Genomic DNA, 22383 nt, shown 5'->3' with positions numbered 1-22383 from the left:
GCATTTAAAAAGGCCCCGTGGGAGTGCAATGGGCCCCTGTCTTGCTGCTTAGCAATAATGGTATGGGTTTAGGTTCTGCTGTGTGTACTGGTGGTTGACTGCCCCCCAGCCCAGAGTGTGCATGGAAAATTGTCTGGCAGCCTCCCTGACAGCAAGCAGTGATAGTGCCCATGAAGGGGACCTTGTTGGGCCCGCCCCTTTCACGGTTATCGCTTCTCGGCCTTTTGGCTAAGATCAAGTGTAGTATCTGTTCTTATCAGTTTAATATCTGATACGTCCCCTATCTGGGGACCATATATTAAATGGATTTTTGAGAACGGGGGCCGATTTCGAAGCTTGCTTCCGTCGCCCTATGCATTGACCCGATATGGCAGTATCTTCGGGTACAGTGCACCACCCCCTTACAGGGTTAAAAAGAAAGATTCCTACTTTCATTGCTACCTGCTTGCTGGCTAGCCAGCTAGCCAGCCCTGTGGGCCTTGCTGCTGCTGCTGCAGCCAAAAAACAAAAGGTGGTGCTGCTGCTGCTTCTGCTGCTTCTGCTTCTGCTTGTGTCTGGCCGCTGTTGGAGCGTCCAGGCACAGGACTTCTGCTGCTGCTGACTAAATGGCCTCCTTAATTGGATCATTTGAGTAGCCAGCACACCTGTGCAGGTAGGGCATGACATGATAGGCAGCTGCCTTGATAGCGGGTGGGTGCTGAATGTTCCTAATTGACAAAATAAGATTAATGCTTATGAAGAAATATAAAATCTCATCCCTTCCCCAATATCGCGCCACACCCCTACCCCTTAATTCCCTGGTTGAACTTGATGGACATATGTCTTTTTTCGACCGTACTAACTATGTAACTATGTAACATAACATGGGGGGGGTCTCCTGGCTGTTCACACAGGTGTGTCATTGCTGTACATTGACCATGCATTGCTTCTGTGGTATTGCAAAGGCAAAGACAAATGCTTCCAGCCATCCATTGCACTAATGGATTGGTCATCAGCTGGCTGTCTATGTCCCGCATCAATATAGACCAAAGTACAGAGGGTTAGGCTATGCTATTGTGCACCTACCTGATGCATCAGAAGGTGCGAGGCCCTTGCTAAATTCTGTGCACAGACTATGAGATCTATACTTGATCTATACTTTAGACTGTATCTAAACCTGCTCCAACATGGACTGACATTCTGGCCTACTTTCAGCCGATGCGACTTGTCTGTCGCTGAACAGTCGCTTTTTATGTATTCAGCACCTATGTATAATGTTGTAAAAATGCTCTAGAAGCTAAAGTCGCAGAAATGTCACACATATTTGGCCTGCAACTTTCTGTGCGACAAATTCAGACAGGAAAAATCAGTATAAATCCTTAGAAAATTATCCCCCAGTGTCTCCATCTGCTGGCGGTATTGAATAAGCATTGCTGCACTGATGGGGTATGCATTAGACGAAAAAAAAGAAGAAAAAGAAGAATAATACGCCCAGAAAAGAGGCGAAAAGGAGAAAAACGTAAAAAAACGTGAAAAAAAAGTAAGAGGAAGAGAAGGGAAAAAAAGGTGGAAATGGGTTTAAAAGTGATTTCGGCGGAGAAATATATATATATATATATATATATATATATATATATATATATACGCGCACACACACACATATATATAAACGTATTCTCCGTTGAGATATTGCAGCCGCTGCTGTGTCCAGGCCCAGGAGCCTTAGCACTGTGCTGTGATGTCACTCAATACCACTGACATCACTAGGTGTAAACAACATCTCTCCTTTGCTGTGTATGTGACTATGGAGCTGTTTGGTGATGTCGTCTATTATGGCCTTCATAGAAGCAACAGGAGATTGTTGCATCCATCTAGAACCCTCAGAACTACAGTGCTATGATGTCACTCACTTCCACAGGCCTTGCAGAGTGTAAACAACAACAACCCAGCTTTGTTGTGTATGTAACCATAGGGATTTGTGATGTCACCTAGAACCTTCACAGCAGCGACAGCTTTATGAGGAGCATCAGCACTGCTCTGCCTGAGCAGAACCATCACCGCCATAGGTTGTCAAATAACCCGGATTTAACCCACACAGGTAAGTCCAATGGGGTGCAGGCATGTCCTCTATGCTTACAGCTTCCCGTGGGTGTTGGTTTGATACCGTTTGGGGACAGCCAAGGAGGCATCTGCAGGCAACAAAGGTAGGTGTGTGCTTGTGTGTGTGTTTCCTATGCAGATCCTAAGCCCAGTGTCACATGCAAGTAGGAGGAGTAAGAAGGGTTCCTGGCAAATCCGGGTTATGGATTGCATTTAAAAAGGCCCCGTGGGAGTGCAATGGGCCCCTGTCTTGCTGCTTAGCAATAATGGTATGGGTTTAGGTTCTGCTGTGTGTACTGGTGGTTGACTGCCCCCCAGCCCAGAGTGTGCATGGAAAATTGTCTGGCAGCCTCCCTGACAGCAAGCAGTGATAGTGCCCATGAAGGGGACCTTGTTGGGCCCGCCCCTTTCACGGTTATCGCTTCTCGGCCTTTTGGCTAAGATCAAGTGTAGTATCTGTTCTTATCAGTTTAATATCTGATACGTCCCCTATCTGGGGACCATATATTAAATGGATTTTTGAGAACGGGGGCCGATTTCGAAGCTTGCTTCCGTCGCCCTATGCATTGACCCGATATGGCAGTATCTTCGGGTACAGTGCACCACCCCCTTACAGGGTTAAAAAGAAAGATTCCTACTTTCATTGCTACCTGCTTGCTGGCTAGCCAGCTAGCCAGCCCTGTGGGCCTTGCTGCTGCTGCTGCAGCCAAAAAACAAAAGGTGGTGCTGCTGCTGCTTCTGCTGCTTCTGCTTCTGCTTGTGTCTGGCCGCTGTTGGAGCGTCCAGGCACAGGACTTCTGCTGCTGCTGACTAAATGGCCTCCTTAATTGGATCATTTGAGTAGCCAGCACACCTGTGCAGGTAGGGCATGACATGATAGGCAGCTGCCTTGATAGCGGGTGGGTGCTGAATGTTCCTAATTGACAAAATAAGATTAATGCTTATGAAGAAATATAAAATCTCATCCCTTCCCCAATATCGCGCCACACCCCTACCCCTTAATTCCCTGGTTGAACTTGATGGACATATGTCTTTTTTCGACCGTACTAACTATGTAACTATGTAACATAACATGGGGGGGGTCTCCTGGCTGTTCACACAGGTGTGTCATTGCTGTACATTGACCATGCATTGCTTCTGTGGTATTGCAAAGGCAAAGACAAATGCTTCCAGCCATCCATTGCACTAATGGATTGGTCATCAGCTGGCTGTCTATGTCCCGCATCAATATAGACCAAAGTACAGAGGGTTAGGCTATGCTATTGTGCACCTACCTGATGCATCAGAAGGTGCGAGGCCCTTGCTAAATTCTGTGCACAGACTTTGAGATCTATACTTTAGACTGTATCTAAACCTGCTCCAACATGGACTGACATTCTGGCCTACTTTCAGCCGATGCGACTTGTCTGTCGCTGAACAGTCGCTTTTTATGTATTCAGCACCTATGTATAATGTTGTAAAAATGCTCTAGAAGCTAAAGTCGCAGAAATGTCACACATATTTGGCCTGCAACTTTCTGTGCGACAAATTCAGACAGGAAAAATCAGTATAAATCCTTAGAAAATTATCCCCCAGTGTCTCCATCTGCTGGCGGTATTGAATAAGCATTGCTGCACTGATGGGGTATGCATTAGACGAAAAAAAAGAAGAAAAAGAAGAATAATACGCCCAGAAAAGAGGCGAAAAGGAGAAAAACGTAAAAAAACGTGAAAAAAAAGTAAGAGGAAGAGAAGGGAAAAAAAGGTGGAAATGGGTTTAAAAGTGATTTCGGCGGAGAAATATATATATATATATATATATATATATATATATATATATATACGCGCACACACACACATATATATAAACGTATTCTCCGTTGAGATATTGCAGCCGCTGCTGTGTCCAGGCCCAGGAGCCTTAGCACTGTGCTGTGATGTCACTCAATACCACTGACATCACTAGGTGTAAACAACATCTCTCCTTTGCTGTGTATGTGACTATGGAGCTGTTTGGTGATGTCGTCTATTATGGCCTTCATAGAAGCAACAGGAGATTGTTGCATCCATCTAGAACCCTCAGAACTACAGTGCTATGATGTCACTCACTTCCACAGGCCTTGCAGAGTGTAAACAACAACAACCCAGCTTTGTTGTGTATGTAACCATAGGGATTTGTGATGTCACCTAGAACCTTCACAGCAGCGACAGCTTTATGAGGAGCATCAGCACTGCTCTGCCTGAGCAGAACCATCACCGCCATAGGTTGTCAAATAACCCGGATTTAACCCACACAGGTAAGTCCAATGGGGTGCAGGCATGTCCTCTATGCTTACAGCTTCCCGTGGGTGTTGGTTTGATACCGTTTGGGGACAGCCAAGGAGGCATCTGCAGGCAACAAAGGTAGGTGTGTGCTTGTGTGTGTGTTTCCTATGCAGATCCTAAGCCCAGTGTCACATGCAAGTAGGAGGAGTAAGAAGGGTTCCTGGCAAATCCGGGTTATGGATTGCATTTAAAAAGGCCCCGTGGGAGTGCAATGGGCCCCTGTCTTGCTGCTTAGCAATAATGGTATGGGTTTAGGTTCTGCTGTGTGTACTGGTGGTTGACTGCCCCCCAGCCCAGAGTGTGCATGGAAAATTGTCTGGCAGCCTCCCTGACAGCAAGCAGTGATAGTGCCCATGAAGGGGACCTTGTTGGGCCCGCCCCTTTCACGGTTATCGCTTCTCGGCCTTTTGGCTAAGATCAAGTGTAGTATCTGTTCTTATCAGTTTAATATCTGATACGTCCCCTATCTGGGGACCATATATTAAATGGATTTTTGAGAACGGGGGCCGATTTCGAAGCTTGCTTCCGTCGCCCTATGCATTGACCCGATATGGCAGTATCTTCGGGTACAGTGCACCACCCCCTTACAGGGTTAAAAAGAAAGATTCCTACTTTCATTGCTACCTGCTTGCTGGCTAGCCAGCTAGCCAGCCCTGTGGGCCTTGCTGCTGCTGCTGCAGCCAAAAAACAAAAGGTGGTGCTGCTGCTGCTTCTGCTGCTTCTGCTTCTGCTTGTGTCTGGCCGCTGTTGGAGCGTCCAGGCACAGGACTTCTGCTGCTGCTGACTAAATGGCCTCCTTAATTGGATCATTTGAGTAGCCAGCACACCTGTGCAGGTAGGGCATGACATGATAGGCAGCTGCCTTGATAGCGGGTGGGTGCTGAATGTTCCTAATTGACAAAATAAGATTAATGCTTATGAAGAAATATAAAATCTCATCCCTTCCCCAATATCGCGCCACACCCCTACCCCTTAATTCCCTGGTTGAACTTGATGGACATATGTCTTTTTTCGACCGTACTAACTATGTAACTATGTAACATAACATGGGGGGGGTCTCCTGGCTGTTCACACAGGTGTGTCATTGCTGTACATTGACCATGCATTGCTTCTGTGGTATTGCAAAGGCAAAGACAAATGCTTCCAGCCATCCATTGCACTAATGGATTGGTCATCAGCTGGCTGTCTATGTCCCGCATCAATATAGACCAAAGTACAGAGGGTTAGGCTATGCTATTGTGCACCTACCTGATGCATCAGAAGGTGCGAGGCCCTTGCTAAATTCTGTGCACAGACTTTGAGATCTATACTTTAGACTGTATCTAAACCTGCTCCAACATGGACTGACATTCTGGCCTACTTTCAGCCGATGCGACTTGTCTGTCGCTGAACAGTCGCTTTTTATGTATTCAGCACCTATGTATAATGTTGTAAAAATGCTCTAGAAGCTAAAGTCGCAGAAATGTCACACATATTTGGCCTGCAACTTTCTGTGCGACAAATTCAGACAGGAAAAATCAGTATAAATCCTTAGAAAATTATCCCCCAGTGTCTCCATCTGCTGGCGGTATTGAATAAGCATTGCTGCACTGATGGGGTATGCATTAGACGAAAAAAAAGAAGAAAAAGAAGAATAATACGCCCAGAAAAGAGGCGAAAAGGAGAAAAAAACGTGAAAAAAAAGTAAGAGGAAGAGAAGGGAAAAAAAGGTGGAAATGGGTTTAAAAGTGATTTCGGCGGAGATATATATATATATATATATATATATATATATATATATATATATATATATATACGCGCACACACACACATATATATAAACGTATTCTCCGTTGAGATATTGCAGCCGCTGCTGTGTCCAGGCCCAGGAGCCTTAGCACTGTGCTGTGATGTCACTCAATACCACTGACATCACTAGGTGTAAACAACATATCTCCTTTGCTGTGTATGTGACTATGGAGCTGTTTGGTGATGTCGTCTATTATGGCCTTCATAGAAGCAACAGGAGATTGTTGCATCCATCTAGAACCCTCAGAACTACAGTGCTATGATGTCACTCACTTCCACAGGCCTTGCAGAGTGTAAACAACAACAACCCAGCTTTGTTGTGTATGTAACCATAGGGATTTGTGATGTCACCTAGAACCTTCACAGCAGCGACAGCTTTATGAGGAGCATCAGCACTGCTCTGCCTGAGCAGAACCATCACCGCCATAGGTTGTCAAATAACCCGGATTTAACCCACACAGGTAAGTCCAATGGGGTGCAGGCATGTCCTCTATGCTTACAGCTTCCCGTGGGTGTTGGTTTGATACCGTTTGGGGACAGCCAAGGAGGCATCTGCAGGCAACAAAGGTAGGTGTGTGCTTGTGTGTGTGTTTCCTATGCAGATCCTAAGCCCAGTGTCACATGCAAGTAGGAGGAGTAAGAAGGGTTCCTGGCAAATCCGGGTTATGGATTGCATTTAAAAAGGCCCCGTGGGAGTGCAATGGGCCCCTGTCTTGCTGCTTAGCAATAATGGTATGGGTTTAGGTTCTGCTGTGTGTACTGGTGGTTGACTGCCCCCCAGCCCAGAGTGTGCATGGAAAATTGTCTGGCAGCCTCCCTGACAGCAAGCAGTGATAGTGCCCATGAAGGGGACCTTGTTGGGCCCGCCCCTTTCACGGTTATCGCTTCTCGGCCTTTTGGCTAAGATCAAGTGTAGTATCTGTTCTTATCAGTTTAATATCTGATACGTCCCCTATCTGGGGACCATATATTAAATGGATTTTTGAGAACGGGGGCCGATTTCGAAGCTTGCTTCCGTCGCCCTATGCATTGACCCGATATGGCAGTATCTTCGGGTACAGTGCACCACCCCCTTACAGGGTTAAAAAGAAAGATTCCTACTTTCATTGCTACCTGCTTGCTGGCTAGCCAGCTAGCCAGCCCTGTGGGCCTTGCTGCTGCTGCTGCAGCCAAAAAACAAAAGGTGGTGCTGCTGCTGCTTCTGCTGCTTCTGCTTCTGCTTGTGTCTGGCCGCTGTTGGAGCGTCCAGGCACAGGACTTCTGCTGCTGCTGACTAAATGGCCTCCTTAATTGGATCATTTGAGTAGCCAGCACACCTGTGCAGGTAGGGCATGACATGATAGGCAGCTGCCTTGATAGCGGGTGGGTGCTGAATGTTCCTAATTGACAAAATAAGATTAATGCTTATGAAGAAATATAAAATCTCATCCCTTCCCCAATATCGCGCCACACCCCTACCCCTTAATTCCCTGGTTGAACTTGATGGACATATGTCTTTTTTCGACCGTACTAACTATGTAACTATGTAACATAACATGGGGGGGGTCTCCTGGCTGTTCACACAGGTGTGTCATTGCTGTACATTGACCATGCATTGCTTCTGTGGTATTGCAAAGGCAAAGACAAATGCTTCCAGCCATCCATTGCACTAATGGATTGGTCATCAGCTGGCTGTCTATGTCCCGCATCAATATAGACCAAAGTACAGAGGGTTAGGCTATGCTATTGTGCACCTACCTGATGCATCAGAAGGTGCGAGGCCCTTGCTAAATTCTGTGCACAGACTTTGAGATCTATACTTTAGACTGTATCTAAACCTGCTCCAACATGGACTGACATTCTGGCCTACTTTCAGCCGATGCGACTTGTCTGTCGCTGAACAGTCGCTTTTTATGTATTCAGCACCTATGTATAATGTTGTAAAAATGCTCTAGAAGCTAAAGTCGCAGAAATGTCACACATATTTGGCCTGCAACTTTCTGTGCGACAAATTCAGACAGGAAAAATCAGTATAAATCCTTAGAAAATTATCCCCCAGTGTCTCCATCTGCTGGCGGTATTGAATAAGCATTGCTGCACTGATGGGGTATGCATTAGACGAAAAAAAAGAAGAAAAAGAAGAATAATACGCCCAGAAAAGAGGCGAAAAGGAGAAAAACGTAAAAAAACGTGAAAAAAAAGTAAGAGGAAGAGAAGGGAAAAAAAGGTGGAAATGGGTTTAAAAGTGATTTCGGCGGAGAAATATATATATATATATATATATATATATATATATATATATATATATATACGCGCACACACACACATATATATAAACGTATTCTCCGTTGAGATATTGCAGCCGCTGCTGTGTCCAGGCCCAGGAGCCTTAGCACTGTGCTGTGATGTCACTCAATACCACTGACATCACTAGGTGTAAACAACATCTCTCCTTTGCTGTGTATGTGACTATGGAGCTGTTTGGTGATGTCGTCTATTATGGCCTTCATAGAAGCAACAGGAGATTGTTGCATCCATCTAGAACCCTCAGAACTACAGTGCTATGATGTCACTCACTTCCACAGGCCTTGCAGAGTGTAAACAACAACAACCCAGCTTTGTTGTGTATGTAACCATAGGGATTTGTGATGTCACCTAGAACCTTCACAGCAGCGACAGCTTTATGAGGAGCATCAGCACTGCTCTGCCTGAGCAGAACCATCACCGCCATAGGTTGTCAAATAACCCGGATTTAACCCACACAGGTAAGTCCAATGGGGTGCAGGCATGTCCTCTATGCTTACAGCTTCCCGTGGGTGTTGGTTTGATACCGTTTGGGGACAGCCAAGGAGGCATCTGCAGGCAACAAAGGTAGGTGTGTGCTTGTGTGTGTGTTTCCTATGCAGATCCTAAGCCCAGTGTCACATGCAAGTAGGAGGAGTAAGAAGGGTTCCTGGCAAATCCGGGTTATGGATTGCATTTAAAAAGGCCCCGTGGGAGTGCAATGGGCCCCTGTCTTGCTGCTTAGCAATAATGGTATGGGTTTAGGTTCTGCTGTGTGTACTGGTGGTTGACTGCCCCCCAGCCCAGAGTGTGCATGGAAAATTGTCTGGCAGCCTCCCTGACAGCAAGCAGTGATAGTGCCCATGAAGGGGACCTTGTTGGGCCCGCCCCTTTCACGGTTATCGCTTCTCGGCCTTTTGGCTAAGATCAAGTGTAGTATCTGTTCTTATCAGTTTAATATCTGATACGTCCCCTATCTGGGGACCATATATTAAATGGATTTTTGAGAACGGGGGCCGATTTCGAAGCTTGCTTCCGTCGCCCTATGCATTGACCCGATATGGCAGTATCTTCGGGTACAGTGCACCACCCCCTTACAGGGTTAAAAAGAAAGATTCCTACTTTCATTGCTACCTGCTTGCTGGCTAGCCAGCTAGCCAGCCCTGTGGGCCTTGCTGCTGCTGCTGCAGCCAAAAAACAAAAGGTGGTGCTGCTGCTGCTTCTGCTGCTTCTGCTTCTGCTTGTGTCTGGCCGCTGTTGGAGCGTCCAGGCACAGGACTTCTGCTGCTGCTGACTAAATGGCCTCCTTAATTGGATCATTTGAGTAGCCAGCACACCTGTGCAGGTAGGGCATGACATGATAGGCAGCTGCCTTGATAGCGGGTGGGTGCTGAATGTTCCTAATTGACAAAATAAGATTAATGCTTATGAAGAAATATAAAATCTCATCCCTTCCCCAATATCGCGCCACACCCCTACCCCTTAATTCCCTGGTTGAACTTGATGGACATATGTCTTTTTTCGACCGTACTAACTATGTAACTATGTAACATAACATGGGGGGGGTCTCCTGGCTGTTCACACAGGTGTGTCATTGCTGTACATTGACCATGCATTGCTTCTGTGGTATTGCAAAGGCAAAGACAAATGCTTCCAGCCATCCATTGCACTAATGGATTGGTCATCAGCTGGCTGTCTATGTCCCGCATCAATATAGACCAAAGTACAGAGGGTTAGGCTATGCTATTGTGCACCTACCTGATGCATCAGAAGGTGCGAGGCCCTTGCTAAATTCTGTGCACAGACTTTGAGATCTATACTTTAGACTGTATCTAAACCTGCTCCAACATGGACTGACATTCTGGCCTACTTTCAGCCGATGCGACTTGTCTGTCGCTGAACAGTCGCTTTTTATGTATTCAGCACCTATGTATAATGTTGTAAAAATGCTCTAGAAGCTAAAGTCGCAGAAATGTCACACATATTTGGCCTGCAACTTTCTGTGCGACAAATTCAGACAGGAAAAATCAGTATAAATCCTTAGAAAATTATCCCCCAGTGTCTCCATCTGCTGGCGGTATTGAATAAGCATTGCTGCACTGATGGGGTATGCATTAGACGAAAAAAAAGAAGAAAAAGAAGAATAATACGCCCAGAAAAGAGGCGAAAAGGAGAAAAACGTAAAAAAACGTGAAAAAAAAGTAAGAGGAAGAGAAGGGAAAAAAAGGTGGAAATGGGTTTAAAAGTGATTTCGGCGGAGAAATATATATATATATATATATATATATATATATATATATATATATATACGCGCACACACACACATATATATAAACGTATTCTCCGTTGAGATATTGCAGCCGCTGCTGTGTCCAGGCCCAGGAGCCTTAGCACTGTGCTGTGATGTCACTCAATACCACTGACATCACTAGGTGTAAACAACATCTCTCCTTTGCTGTGTATGTGACTATGGAGCTGTTTGGTGATGTCGTCTATTATGGCCTTCATAGAAGCAACAGGAGATTGTTGCATCCATCTAGAACCCTCAGAACTACAGTGCTATGATGTCACTCACTTCCACAGGCCTTGCAGAGTGTAAACAACAACAACCCAGCTTTGTTGTGTATGTAACCATAGGGATTTGTGATGTCACCTAGAACCTTCACAGCAGCGACAGCTTTATGAGGAGCATCAGCACTGCTCTGCCTGAGCAGAACCATCACCGCCATAGGTTGTCAAATAACCCGGATTTAACCCACACAGGTAAGTCCAATGGGGTGCAGGCATGTCCTCTATGCTTACAGCTTCCCGTGGGTGTTGGTTTGATACCGTTTGGGGACAGCCAAGGAGGCATCTGCAGGCAACAAAGGTAGGTGTGTGCTTGTGTGTGTGTTTCCTATGCAGATCCTAAGCCCAGTGTCAAATGCAAGTAGGAGGAGTAAGAAGGGTTCCTGGCAAATCCGGGTTATGGATTGCATTTAAAAAGGCCCCGTGGGAGTGCAATGGGCCCCTGTCTTGCTGCTTAGCAATAATGGTATGGGTTTAGGTTCTGCTGTGTGTACTGGTGGTTGACTGCCCCCCAGCCCAGAGTGTGCATGGAAAATTGTCTGGCAGCCTCCCTGACAGCAAGCAGTGATAGTGCCCATGAAGGGGACCTTGTTGGGCCCGCCCCTTTCACGGTTATCGCTTCTCGGCCTTTTGGCTAAGATCAAGTGTAGTATCTGTTCTTATCAGTTTAATATCTGATACGTCCCCTATCTGGGGACCATATATTAAATGGATTTTTGAGAACGGGGGCCGATTTCGAAGCTTGCTTCCGTCGCCCTATGCATTGACCCGATATGGCAGTATCTTCGGGTACAGTGCACCACCCACCCCCTTACAGGGTTAAAAAGAAAGATTCCTACTTTCATTGCTACCTGCTTGCTGGCTAGCCAGCTAGCCAGCCCTGTGGGCCTTGCTGCTGCTGCTGCAGCCAAAAAACAAAAGGTGGTGCTGCTGCTGCTTCTGCTGCTTCTGCTTCTGCTTGTGTCTGGCCGCTGTTGGAGCGTCCAGGCACAGGACTTCTGCTGCTGCTGACTAAATGGCCTCCTTAATTGGATCATTTGAGTAGCCAGCACACCTGTGCAGGTAGGGCATGACATGATAGGCAGCTGCCTTGATAGCGGGTGGGTGCTGAATGTTCCTAATTGACAAAATAAGATTAATGCTTATGAAGAAATATAAAATCTCATCCCTTCCCCAATATCGCGCCACACCCCTACCCCTTAATTCCCTGGTTGAACTTGATGGACATATGTCTTTTTTCGACCGTACTAACTATGTAACTATGTAACATAACATGGGGGGGGTCTCCTGGCTGTTCACACAGGTGTGTCATTGCTGTACATTGACCATGCATTGCTTCTGTGGTATTGCAAAGGCAAAGACAAATGCTTCCAGCCATCCATTGCACTAATGGATTGGTCATCAGCTGGCTGTCTATGTCCCGCATCAATATAGACCAAAGTACAGAGGGTTAGGCTATGCTATTGTGCACCTACCTGATGCATCAGAAGGTGCGAGGCCCTTGCTAAATTCTGTGCACAGACTTTGAGATCTATACTTTAGACTGTATCTAAACCTGCTCCAACATGGACTGACATTCTGGCCTACTTTCAGCCGATGCGACTTGTCTGTCGCTGAACAGTCGCTTTTTATGTATTCAGCACCTATGTATAATGTTGTAAAAATGCTCTAGAAGCTAAAGTCGCAGAAATGTCACACATATTTGGCCTGCAACTTTCTGTGCGACAAATTCAGACAGGAAAAATCAGTATAAATCCTTAGAAAATTATCCCCCAGTGTCTCCATCTGCTGGCGGTATTGAATAAGCATTGCTGCACTGATGGGGTATGCATTAGACGAAAAAAAAGAAGAAAAAGAAGAATAATACGCCCAGAAAAGAGGCGAAAAGGAGAAAAACGTAAAAAAACGTGAAAAAAAAGTAAGAGGAAGAGAAGGGAAAAAAAGGTGGAAATGGGTTTAAAAGTGATTTCGGCGGAGAATATATATATATATATTATATATATATATATATATATATATATACGCGCACACACACACATATATATAAACGTATTCTCCGTTGAGATATTGCAGCCGCTGCTGTGTCCAGGCCCAGGAGCCTTAGTACTGTGCTGTGATGTCACTCAATACCACTGACATCACTAGGTGTAAACAACATCTCTCCTTTGCTGTGTATGTGACTATGGAGCTGTTTGGTGATGTCGTCTATTATGGCCTTCATAGAAGCAACAGGAGATTGTTGCATCCATCTAGAACCCTCAGAACTACAGTGCTATGATGTCACTCACTTCCACAGGCCTTGCAGAGTGTAAACAACAACAACCCAGCTTTGTTGTGTATGTAACCATAGGGATTTGTGATGTCACCTAGAACCTTCACAGCAGCGACAGCTTTATGAGGAGCATCAGCACTGCTCTGCCTGAGCAGAACCATCACCGCCATAGGTTGTCAAATAACCCGGATTTAACCCACACAGGTAAGTCCAATGGGGTGCAGGCATGTCCTCTATGCTTACAGCTTCCCGTGGGTGTTGGTTTGATACCGTTTGGGGACAGCCAAGGAGGCATCTGCAGGCAACAAAGGTAGGTGTGTGCTTGTGTGTGTGTTTCCTATGCAGATCCTAAGCCCAGTGTCACATGCAAGTAGGAGGAGTAAGAAGGGTTCCTGGCAAATCCGGGTTATGGATTGCATTTAAAAAGGCCCCGTGGGAGTGCAATGGGCCCCTGTCTTGCTGCTTAGCAATAATGGTATGGGTTTAGGTTCTGCTGTGTGTACTGGTGGTTGACTGCCCCCCAGCCCAGAGTGTGCATGGAAAATTGTCTGGCAGCCTCCCTGACAGCAAGCAGTGATAGTGCCCATGAAGGGGACCTTGTTGGGCCCGCCCCTTTCACGGTTATCGCTTCTCGGCCTTTTGGCTAAGATCAAGTGTAGTATCTGTTCTTATCAGTTTAATATCTGATACGTCCCCTATCTGGGGACCATATATTAAATGGATTTTTGAGAACGGGGGCCGATTTCGAAGCTTGCTTCCGTCGCCCTATGCATTGACCCGATATGGCAGTATCTTCGGGTACAGTGCACCACCCCCTTACAGGGTTAAAAAGAAAGATTCCTACTTTCATTGCTACCTGCTTGCTGGCTAGCCAGCTAGCCAGCCCTGTGGGCCTTGCTGCTGCTGCTGCAGCCAAAAAACAAAAGGTGGTGCTGCTGCTGCTTCTGCTGCTTCTGCTTCTGCTTGTGTCTGGCCGCTGTTGGAGCGTCCAGGCACAGGACTTCTGCTGCTGCTGACTAAATGGCCTCCTTAATTGGATCATTTGAGTAGCCAGCACACCTGTGCAGGTAGGGCATGACATGATAGGCAGCTGCCTTGATAGCGGGTGGGTGCTGAATGTTCCTAATTGACAAAATAAGATTAATGCTTATGAAGAAATATAAAATCTCATCCCTTCCCCAATATCGCGCCACACCCCTACCCCTTAATTCCCTGGTTGAACTTGATGGACATATGTCTTTTTTCGACCGTACTAACTATGTAACTATGTAACATAACATGGGGGGGGTCTCCTGGCTGTTCACACAGGTGTGTCATTGCTGTACATTGACCATGCATTGCTTCTGTGGTATTGCAAAGGCAAAGACAAATGCTTCCAGCCATCCATTGCACTAATGGATTGGTCATCAGCTGGCTGTCTATGTCCCGCATCAATATAGACCAAAGTACAGAGGGTTAGGCTATGCTATTGTGCACCTACCTGATGCATCAGAAGGTGCGAGGCCCTTGCTAAATTCTGTGCACAGACTTTGAGATCTATACTTTAGACTGTATCTAAACCTGCTCCAACATGGACTGACATTCTGGCCTACTTTCAGCCGATGCGACTTGTCTGTCGCTGAACAGTCGCTTTTTATGTATTCAGCACCTATGTATAATGTTGTAAAAATGCTCTAGAAGCTAAAGTCGCAGAAATGTCACACATATTTGGCCTGCAACTTTCTGTGCGACAAATTCAGACAGGAAAAATCAGTATAAATCCTTAGAAAATTATCCCCCAGTGTCTCCATCTGCTGGCGGTATTGAATAAGCATTGCTGCACTGATGGGGTATGCATTAGACGAAAAAAAAGAAGAAAAAGAAGAATAATACGCCCAGAAAAGAGGCGAAAAGGAGAAAAACGTAAAAAAACGTGAAAAAAAAGTAAGAGGAAGAGAAGGGAAAAAAAGGTGGAAATGGGTTTAAAAGTGATTTCGGCGGAGAAATATATATATATATATATATATATATATATATATATATGCGCACACACACACATAGATATAAACGTATTCTCCGTTGAGATATTGCAGCCGCTGCTGTGTCCAGGCCCAGGAGCCTTAGCACTGTGCTGTGATGTCACTCAATACCACTGACATCACTAGGTGTAAACAACATCTCTCCTTTGCTGTGTATGTGACTATGGAGCTGTTTGGTGATGTCGTCTATTATGGCCTTCATAGAAGCAACAGGAGATTGTTGCATCCATCTAGAACCCTCAGAACTACAGTGCTATGATGTCACTCACTTCCACAGGCCTTGCAGAGTGTAAACAACAACAACCCAGCTTTGTTGTGTATGTAACCATAGGGATTTGTGATGTCACCTAGAACCTTCACAGCAGCGACAGCTTTATGAGGAGCATCAGCACTGCTCTGCCTGAGCAGAACCATCACCGCCATAGGTTGTCAAATAACCCGGATTTAACCCACACAGGTAAGTCCAATGGGGTGCAGGCATGTCCTCTATGCTTACAGCTTCCCGTGGGTGTTGGTTTGATACCGTTTGGGGACAGCCAAGGAGGCATCTGCAGGCAACAAAGGTAGGTGTGTGCTTGTGTGTGTGTTTCCTATGCAGATCCTAAGCCCAGTGTCACATGCAAGTAGGAGGAGTAAGAAGGGTTCCTGGCAAATCCGGGTTATGGATTGCATTTAAAAAGGCCCCGTGGGAGTGCAATGGGCCCCTGTCTTGCTGCTTAGCAATAATGGTATGGGTTTAGGTTCTGCTGTGTGTACTGGTGGTTGACTGCCCCCCAGCCCAGAGTGTGCATGGAAAATTGTCTGGCAGCCTCCCTGACAGCAAGCAGTGATAGTGCCCATGAAGGGGACCTTGTTGGGCCCGCCCCTTTCACGGTTATCGCTTCTCGGCCTTTTGGCTAAGATCAAGTGTAGTATCTGTTCTTATCAGTTTAATATCTGATACGTCCCCTATCTGGGGACCATATATTAAATGGATTTTTGAGAACGGGGGCCGATTTCGAAGCTTGCTTCCGTCGCCCTATGCATTGACCCGATATGGCAGTATCTTCGGGTACAGTGCACCACCCCCTTACAGGGTTAAAAAGAAAGATTCCTACTTTCATTGCTACCTGCTTGCTGGCTAGCCAGCTAGCCAGCCCTGTGGGCCTTGCTGCTGCTGCTGCAGCCAAAAAACAAAAGGTGGTGCTGCTGCTGCTTCTGCTGCTTCTGCTTCTGCTTGTGTCTGGCCGCTGTTGGAGCGTCCAGGCACAGGACTTCTGCTGCTGCTGACTAAATGGCCTCCTTAATTGGATCATTTGAGTAGCCAGCACACCTGTGCAGGTAGGGCATGACATGATAGGCAGCTGCCTTGATAGCGGGTGGGTGCTGAATGTTCCTAATTGACAAAATAAGATTAATGCTTATGAAGAATTATAAAATCTCATCCCTTCCCCAATATCGCGCCACACCCCTACCCCTTAATTCCCTGGTTGAACTTGATGGACATATGTCTTTTTTCGACCGTACTAACTATGTAACTATGTAACATAACATGGGGGGGGTCTCCTGGCTGTTCACACAGGTGTGTCATTGCTGTACATTGACCATGCATTGCTTCTGTGGTATTGCAAAGGCAAAGACAAATGCTTCCAGCCATCCATTGCACTAATGGATTGGTCATCAGCTGGCTGTCTATGTCCCGCATCAATATAGACCAAAGTACAGAGGGTTAGGCTATGCTATTGTGCACCTACCTGATGCATCAGAAGGTGCGAGGCCCTTGCTAAATTCTGTGCACAGACTTTGAGATCTATACTTTAGACTGTATCTAAACCTGCTCCAACATGGACTGACATTCTGGCCTACTTTCAGCCGATGCGACTTGTCTGTCGCTGAACAGTCGCTTTTTATGTATTCAGCACCTATGTATAATGTTGTAAAAATGCTCTAGAAGCTAAAGTCGCAGAAATGTCACACATATTTGGCCTGCAACTTTCTGTGCGACAAATTCAGACAGGAAAAATCAGTATAAATCCTTAGAAAATTATCCCCCAGTGTCTCCATCTGCTGGCGGTATTGAATAAGCATTGCTGCACTGATGGGGTATGCATTAGACGAAAAAAAAGAAGAAAAAGAAGAATAATACGCCCAGAAAAGAGGCGAAAAGGAGAAAAACGTAAAAAAACGTGAAAAAAAAGTAAGAGGAAGAGAAGGGAAAAAAAGGTGGAAATGGGTTTAAAAGTGATTTCGGCGGAGAAATATATATATATATATATATATATATATATATATATATATATACGCGCACACACACACATATATATAAACGTATTCTCCGTTGAGATATTGCAGCCGCTGCTGTGTCCAGGCCCAGGAGCCTTAGCACTGTGCTGTGATGTCACTCAATACCACTGACATCACTAGGTGTAAACAACATCTCTCCTTTGCTGTGTATGTGACTATGGAGCTGTTTGGTGATGTCGTCTATTATGGCCTTCATAGAAGCAACAGGAGATTGTTGCATCCATCTAGAACCCTCAGAACTACAGTGCTATGATGTCACTCACTTCCACAGGCCTTGCAGAGTGTAAACAACAACAACCCAGCTTTGTTGTGTATGTAACCATAGGGATTTGTGATGTCACCTAGAACCTTCACAGCAGCGACAGCTTTATGAGGAGCATCAGCACTGCTCTGCCTGAGCAGAACCATCACCGCCATAGGTTGTCAAATAACCCGGATTTAACCCACACAGGTAAGTCCAATGGGGTGCAGGCATGTCCTCTATGCTTACAGCTTCCCGTGGGTGTTGGTTTGATACCGTTTGGGGACAGCCAAGGAGGCATCTGCAGGCAACAAAGGTAGGTGTGTGCTTGTGTGTGTGTTTCCTATGCAGATCCTAAGCCCAGTGTCACATGCAAGTAGGAGGAGTAAGAAGGGTTCCTGGCAAATCCGGGTTATGGATTGCATTTAAAAAGGCCCCGTGGGAGTGCAATGGGCCCCTGTCTTGCTGCTTAGCAATAATGGTATGGGTTTAGGTTCTGCTGTGTGTACTGGTGGTTGACTGCCCCCCAGCCCAGAGTGTGCATGGAAAATTGTCTGGCAGCCTCCCTGACAGCAAGCAGTGATAGTGCCCATGAAGGGGACCTTGTTGGGCCCGCCCCTTTCACGGTTATCGCTTCTCGGCCTTTTGGCTAAGATCAAGTGTAGTATCTGCATTTGGTCTGGTCGGAAGGTGTCTGTGGTACCCCGCTTCTCGGCCTTGGGGGATTGTCTCTCCTTACGGAGGGACTTCACCCCCTTGCTGCTATTGGGGAGCGGGCTTAGTCCACAGACAACGGGTTGCGATCCCCCTGTCTCTGGGACCTTGTGTCTCAGAAGGCATTTTCGGTACGTTGAGCGTTACCTGTAGCTTCGGAAGCACCTAGGGTACCCCCGACCTCTGCCTTGGGTAAGGGTTCCGCTTTTATAGCGGGATTCCGAGCCCCTGCTGCTATTGGGGAAGGGGCTTAGTCCCTGGGTGTGGAAGATGCCGTTCTCCTGGGCTTTCCCCTCTGGGGAAATGTCGATGCGAAATACCATCCGCATAGAGGTGTCGGAGAGCCATCGTCAGTTGAAGAACCTCCGCTTCATTGCGGAGGTGATTCTTCTTGACTACTTCCGCCTCAATAGGGAGGACATCCTGTGTCTAAATGACCAGGAAAGCCGTGGCCTGTATACCGTCACCTTCACGGCCACGGCGTGTTGCGATAACATCTATGCAACCTTGTCTGGTGCGGACCAGAGGGACGATCGACTCGACGGTCTTTCGTTCCAGTTCCTCTATGGTGAGGAACATATACCGTTGGTGGTGGCTATGCACAGCCCTCATGTGACCACGGAGGATATAGCCACTTTTCTTCGGCGATACTGCGAAGAGGTGCGATTCGCAAACAAAATCTTGAACTCCGTGCGGTTCTGGAACGGCAAGAGGAAGTTCTGGGTCAAGCTCCGTAAGGATCCCGGTGGTATTGGGGGTCTTTGCCATCCGCCCCCAAATTTTGCCATCGGGAGAGTTCGGGGCTTCCTGTTCTATCCTCAAATGCCTATGTATTGCCGAAATTGCTTGAGGTTTGGCCACACCCAGGAGACCTGCGGCACGGAGCGTGTGATTCGCTGCAATAGGTGTGGCCAAGAAGGTCACATAGCCTCAAGATGTAGCCATACGATAAGGTGCAACCTCTGCGGAGAGGAAAATCACGATTTTAATTCCTGTCCCCATAAAGCAAAAACTACGATGGGTGGGTCAAGGCTGGGCCCACCCAAAGAGGGGACAGGACAAAAGACGTCCTTTTTTAAGATGCCCAAACCCCAGATGGCAGGTACTGATGGGTCCAGGCCCAAGACCTCTGGTGCTCCATCGGGGGGCCCACCGGTGGTAGTGCTAGGGGGAGGCCATGGGGATTCCACGAAGCCCGGGCGGGTGATCGAGTTTACTGCCCGGGAAATTGAAAGACGTCGATCGACTTCCTACCTGGCTCAAGAGCCCGCCGAAACTTCTGAAGGGGGCTCACCTGTGGCGGGTGGCAGCCGACGGGCCTCGGTGGGGGCAAAGGTGGACCCAAAATTACAGCATAAGCCAGGTACTGGCTTGGCCCAGGGTCGCCCTGCTCCGGACGAAGAGGCCCCGGTGAAAGCCCGCCGGAAGGGGAGCCAGGTGGCCAGGTCTGAGCCCGGTCCTGTTACTCCGCCTATACAGGACAGGGCCAAGAAGACAAGTGGCGCCAAACCAGGGTTTGCTGCCCCGCCAGCAGTGGACCCGGTGGGTAAAACTGGCCATCGTCGATCGATGGGGAAGTTGGAGCAACAGTCCTCAGCAACGCTTGCTGGGGAACAAGCGATGAAAACTTCCCAAGGTAGCGGCAAAGGTTCCGGAAAAGAGGCCTCACAGGCCCCTGTGCAGCAGTTCCAGTCGTCAAATGATGAAAGAAGACGCAGATCCATCAGCCGGGGGCCAGAGATTACATCGAGTGAGAGCAACACAGAGGATATGGACAGCAGTGTGACATTTAAAAGACAAAGAGAAGAAGAAGAGGAAGACATTCAAAGGAAAGCGGCGTGCCGTAGTTCGGACGAGAGCGAGCTCAGGGTCGGGGCATCATCGATCTCAAGCTCCGACCCTCAGAACATCAAGGAGCTGATGACCCCGCAGGCGGGGGATGACGGTACGCAGCTTATTATTGACTTTGATTCTCCAAGCACGGACTCTCCATAAACTATGCCTATCCCTGTAAAAATTGCCTCACTCAATGTGAGGTCCTTAAAGAGCCCTGATCGCAGGGCTGCTTTATTTTCTTATCTAGAGACATGTGACTTTGACCTTTGCCTGCTACAAGAATGTGGAATCCCTAGTAAAATGGACTATAAAGACTTAAAAGAAGACTGGAAGCTGGGCCCATCCATATGGTCCGGTGCAAATGACTGTCGTTCTGTGGGTGTTGGGCTGCTCTGCCGAGGCCAGTCCTTTTCTATTCATACAGTAACTGAGATTGTGCCTGGCAGAGCTCTTTTAATTCATCTATATTTTAATGGACTTTTAATTCGTGTTTTAAATGTGTATGCCCCTCCTGATAAACAGGAGCGGGCAGAACTATTTGAAATTTTACCACTGTTTTGTGTTGGGTCTTCCCCCCTGCTGGTGGGAGGTGATTTTAACTGCATACGTGATGGGGAACACCGGCAGGGTGGGGATATTAATCGTAAAGACCGCACTTCTTACCTGCTTAAAAATTTTATTGATGATTTTAATTTGAAAGATTGCTGGAAGGATCTCTTGCCGGAGGACCCGGGCGCCACATGGTCCAATGGAAGAGTGAGCTCCAGAATCGATTTTATTTTTTCCTCTAGAGCTTTTAAACCCCTGAAATGCACGCTCGAGCAGAATATCTTCTCTGATCATAAGCTCCTCTTGGTGGGCCTGGAGCTAGAGGGGGAGCAAAAAGCAAAAAGGGGCCTCTGGAGATTAAACACCACACTCCTAGAGGACCCTGAGATAAAAGAGGAGTTTGTGCGGACCTACCAGTGCTGGCAATCACAAAGAAAACCCCACGAGCCTATGCTGCACTGGTGGGAGGGCACCAAATCTAAAATCAGATTTTTTTTTTTATCAAAGCAGGTAAGAAGAAGGCAAAAATGGAAAAACAGTGGTTTTATGTTCTTAACATGCGTTTAAATGTACTTTTTAAATTGAAAGAAGCTGGTATGGATGTAGAAAATGATATTTTAAACCTTAAAACTGAAATAAAACATGCCATAGAAAAGAAAGGGAAACAAATCATTTTTAACTCACATGTGCAGCACCTGGAGGAGGGCGAGAAATGTTCCCGTTTCTTTTTTAAAAAAGTGATGAATAGGAGGGATATCATCCAGAACCTTGAGGGTGAATCCACTCCAAAAGGCATGTTAGATGCAGTTTTTAACTTCTACCAGCTTCTTTTTAATAAGAAAGATCTTAATCCATCCTTTTTAGAACATGTTCTTAATTCCCTTGATTTTAAGCTAGATGTTTTAGACCAGGAGGTTTTATCCCGTGATCTTAACTTAGATGAACTTTTATTTGTTTTTAAAAGTTTTTCTAGTGGGAAGGCCCCTGGGGAAGATGGTTTACCCATCGAATTTTATTTAGCTTTTTGGGATATTTTAAAGGATGATATGGTTTTATTGTATAAAGAAACTTTTATTGTTAATGAACTTCCCCCTTCCTGGAGGAGGGGGATTGTATCATTACTTTTTAAAAAAGGTGAAAAGGATATGCTAAAAAATTGGCGCCCCATCACACTTTTAAATGTCGATTATAAAGTTTTAGCCAAGTTATTAGCTGTCCGTTTTAAACCTTTTATTCATAAATTAGTTCACCCAAATCAGGTTTGTGGGGTACCTGGAAGGTCTATAGCTGAATCCCTAAATATTTTAAGAGATGTTTTATGGTATTTTAAGGATAGAAATCAAACTGTAGCAATTTTATCCTTAGACTTTGAAAAAGCCTTTGATAGGGTCTCCCATGAATACCTGTTTTTAGTTCTTAAAAAGATGGCAGTGCCTGAAACGATTTTAAGCCGAATCATGCTTTTATACC

At 46.3% G+C, this 22383-nt stretch overlaps 8 non-coding genes and 1 pseudogene across 8 annotated transcripts; all 9 read left to right on the top strand.

Moving 5' to 3' along the window:
- Positions 1 to 208: 208 nt before the first annotated feature.
- On the top strand, positions 209 to 399 carry LOC130322396 (U2 spliceosomal RNA). Its single transcript, XR_008867915.1, has one exon. It is a non-coding gene; the product is annotated as a U2 spliceosomal RNA (small nuclear RNA).
- A 2097-nt stretch (positions 400 to 2496) lies between these two features.
- On the top strand, positions 2497 to 2687 carry LOC130322395 (U2 spliceosomal RNA). Its single transcript, XR_008867914.1, has one exon. It is a non-coding gene; the product is annotated as a U2 spliceosomal RNA (small nuclear RNA).
- Positions 2688 to 4773: 2086 nt separating this feature from the next.
- On the top strand, positions 4774 to 4964 carry LOC130322394 (U2 spliceosomal RNA). The gene has a single exon (XR_008867913.1). It is a non-coding gene; the product is annotated as a U2 spliceosomal RNA (small nuclear RNA).
- Positions 4965 to 7050: 2086 nt separating this feature from the next.
- Positions 7051 to 7241, top strand: LOC130322393 (U2 spliceosomal RNA). The gene has a single exon (XR_008867912.1). It is a non-coding gene; the product is annotated as a U2 spliceosomal RNA (small nuclear RNA).
- A 2092-nt stretch (positions 7242 to 9333) lies between these two features.
- LOC130322392 (U2 spliceosomal RNA) lies at positions 9334 to 9524 on the top strand. Its single transcript, XR_008867911.1, has one exon. It is a non-coding gene; the product is annotated as a U2 spliceosomal RNA (small nuclear RNA).
- A 2090-nt stretch (positions 9525 to 11614) lies between these two features.
- On the top strand, positions 11615 to 11805 carry LOC130322397 (U2 spliceosomal RNA). Its single transcript, XR_008867916.1, has one exon. It is a non-coding gene; the product is annotated as a U2 spliceosomal RNA (small nuclear RNA).
- A 2090-nt stretch (positions 11806 to 13895) lies between these two features.
- LOC130322391 (U2 spliceosomal RNA) lies at positions 13896 to 14086 on the top strand. Its single transcript, XR_008867910.1, has one exon. It is a non-coding gene; the product is annotated as a U2 spliceosomal RNA (small nuclear RNA).
- Positions 14087 to 16166: 2080 nt separating this feature from the next.
- Positions 16167 to 16357, top strand: LOC130322390 (U2 spliceosomal RNA). Its single transcript, XR_008867909.1, has one exon. It is a non-coding gene; the product is annotated as a U2 spliceosomal RNA (small nuclear RNA).
- Positions 16358 to 18443: 2086 nt separating this feature from the next.
- Positions 18444 to 18661, top strand: LOC130322403 (U2 spliceosomal RNA; annotated as a pseudogene).
- Positions 18662 to 22383: the final 3722 nt, after the last annotated feature.

This window comes from Hyla sarda, unplaced genomic scaffold, assembly GCF_029499605.1.
Source record: "Hyla sarda isolate aHylSar1 unplaced genomic scaffold, aHylSar1.hap1 scaffold_2332, whole genome shotgun sequence".
In the NCBI taxonomy this organism is placed as follows: Eukaryota; Metazoa; Chordata; class Amphibia; order Anura; family Hylidae; genus Hyla; species Hyla sarda.
This window is presented reverse-complemented; position numbering and strand designations above follow the sequence as displayed.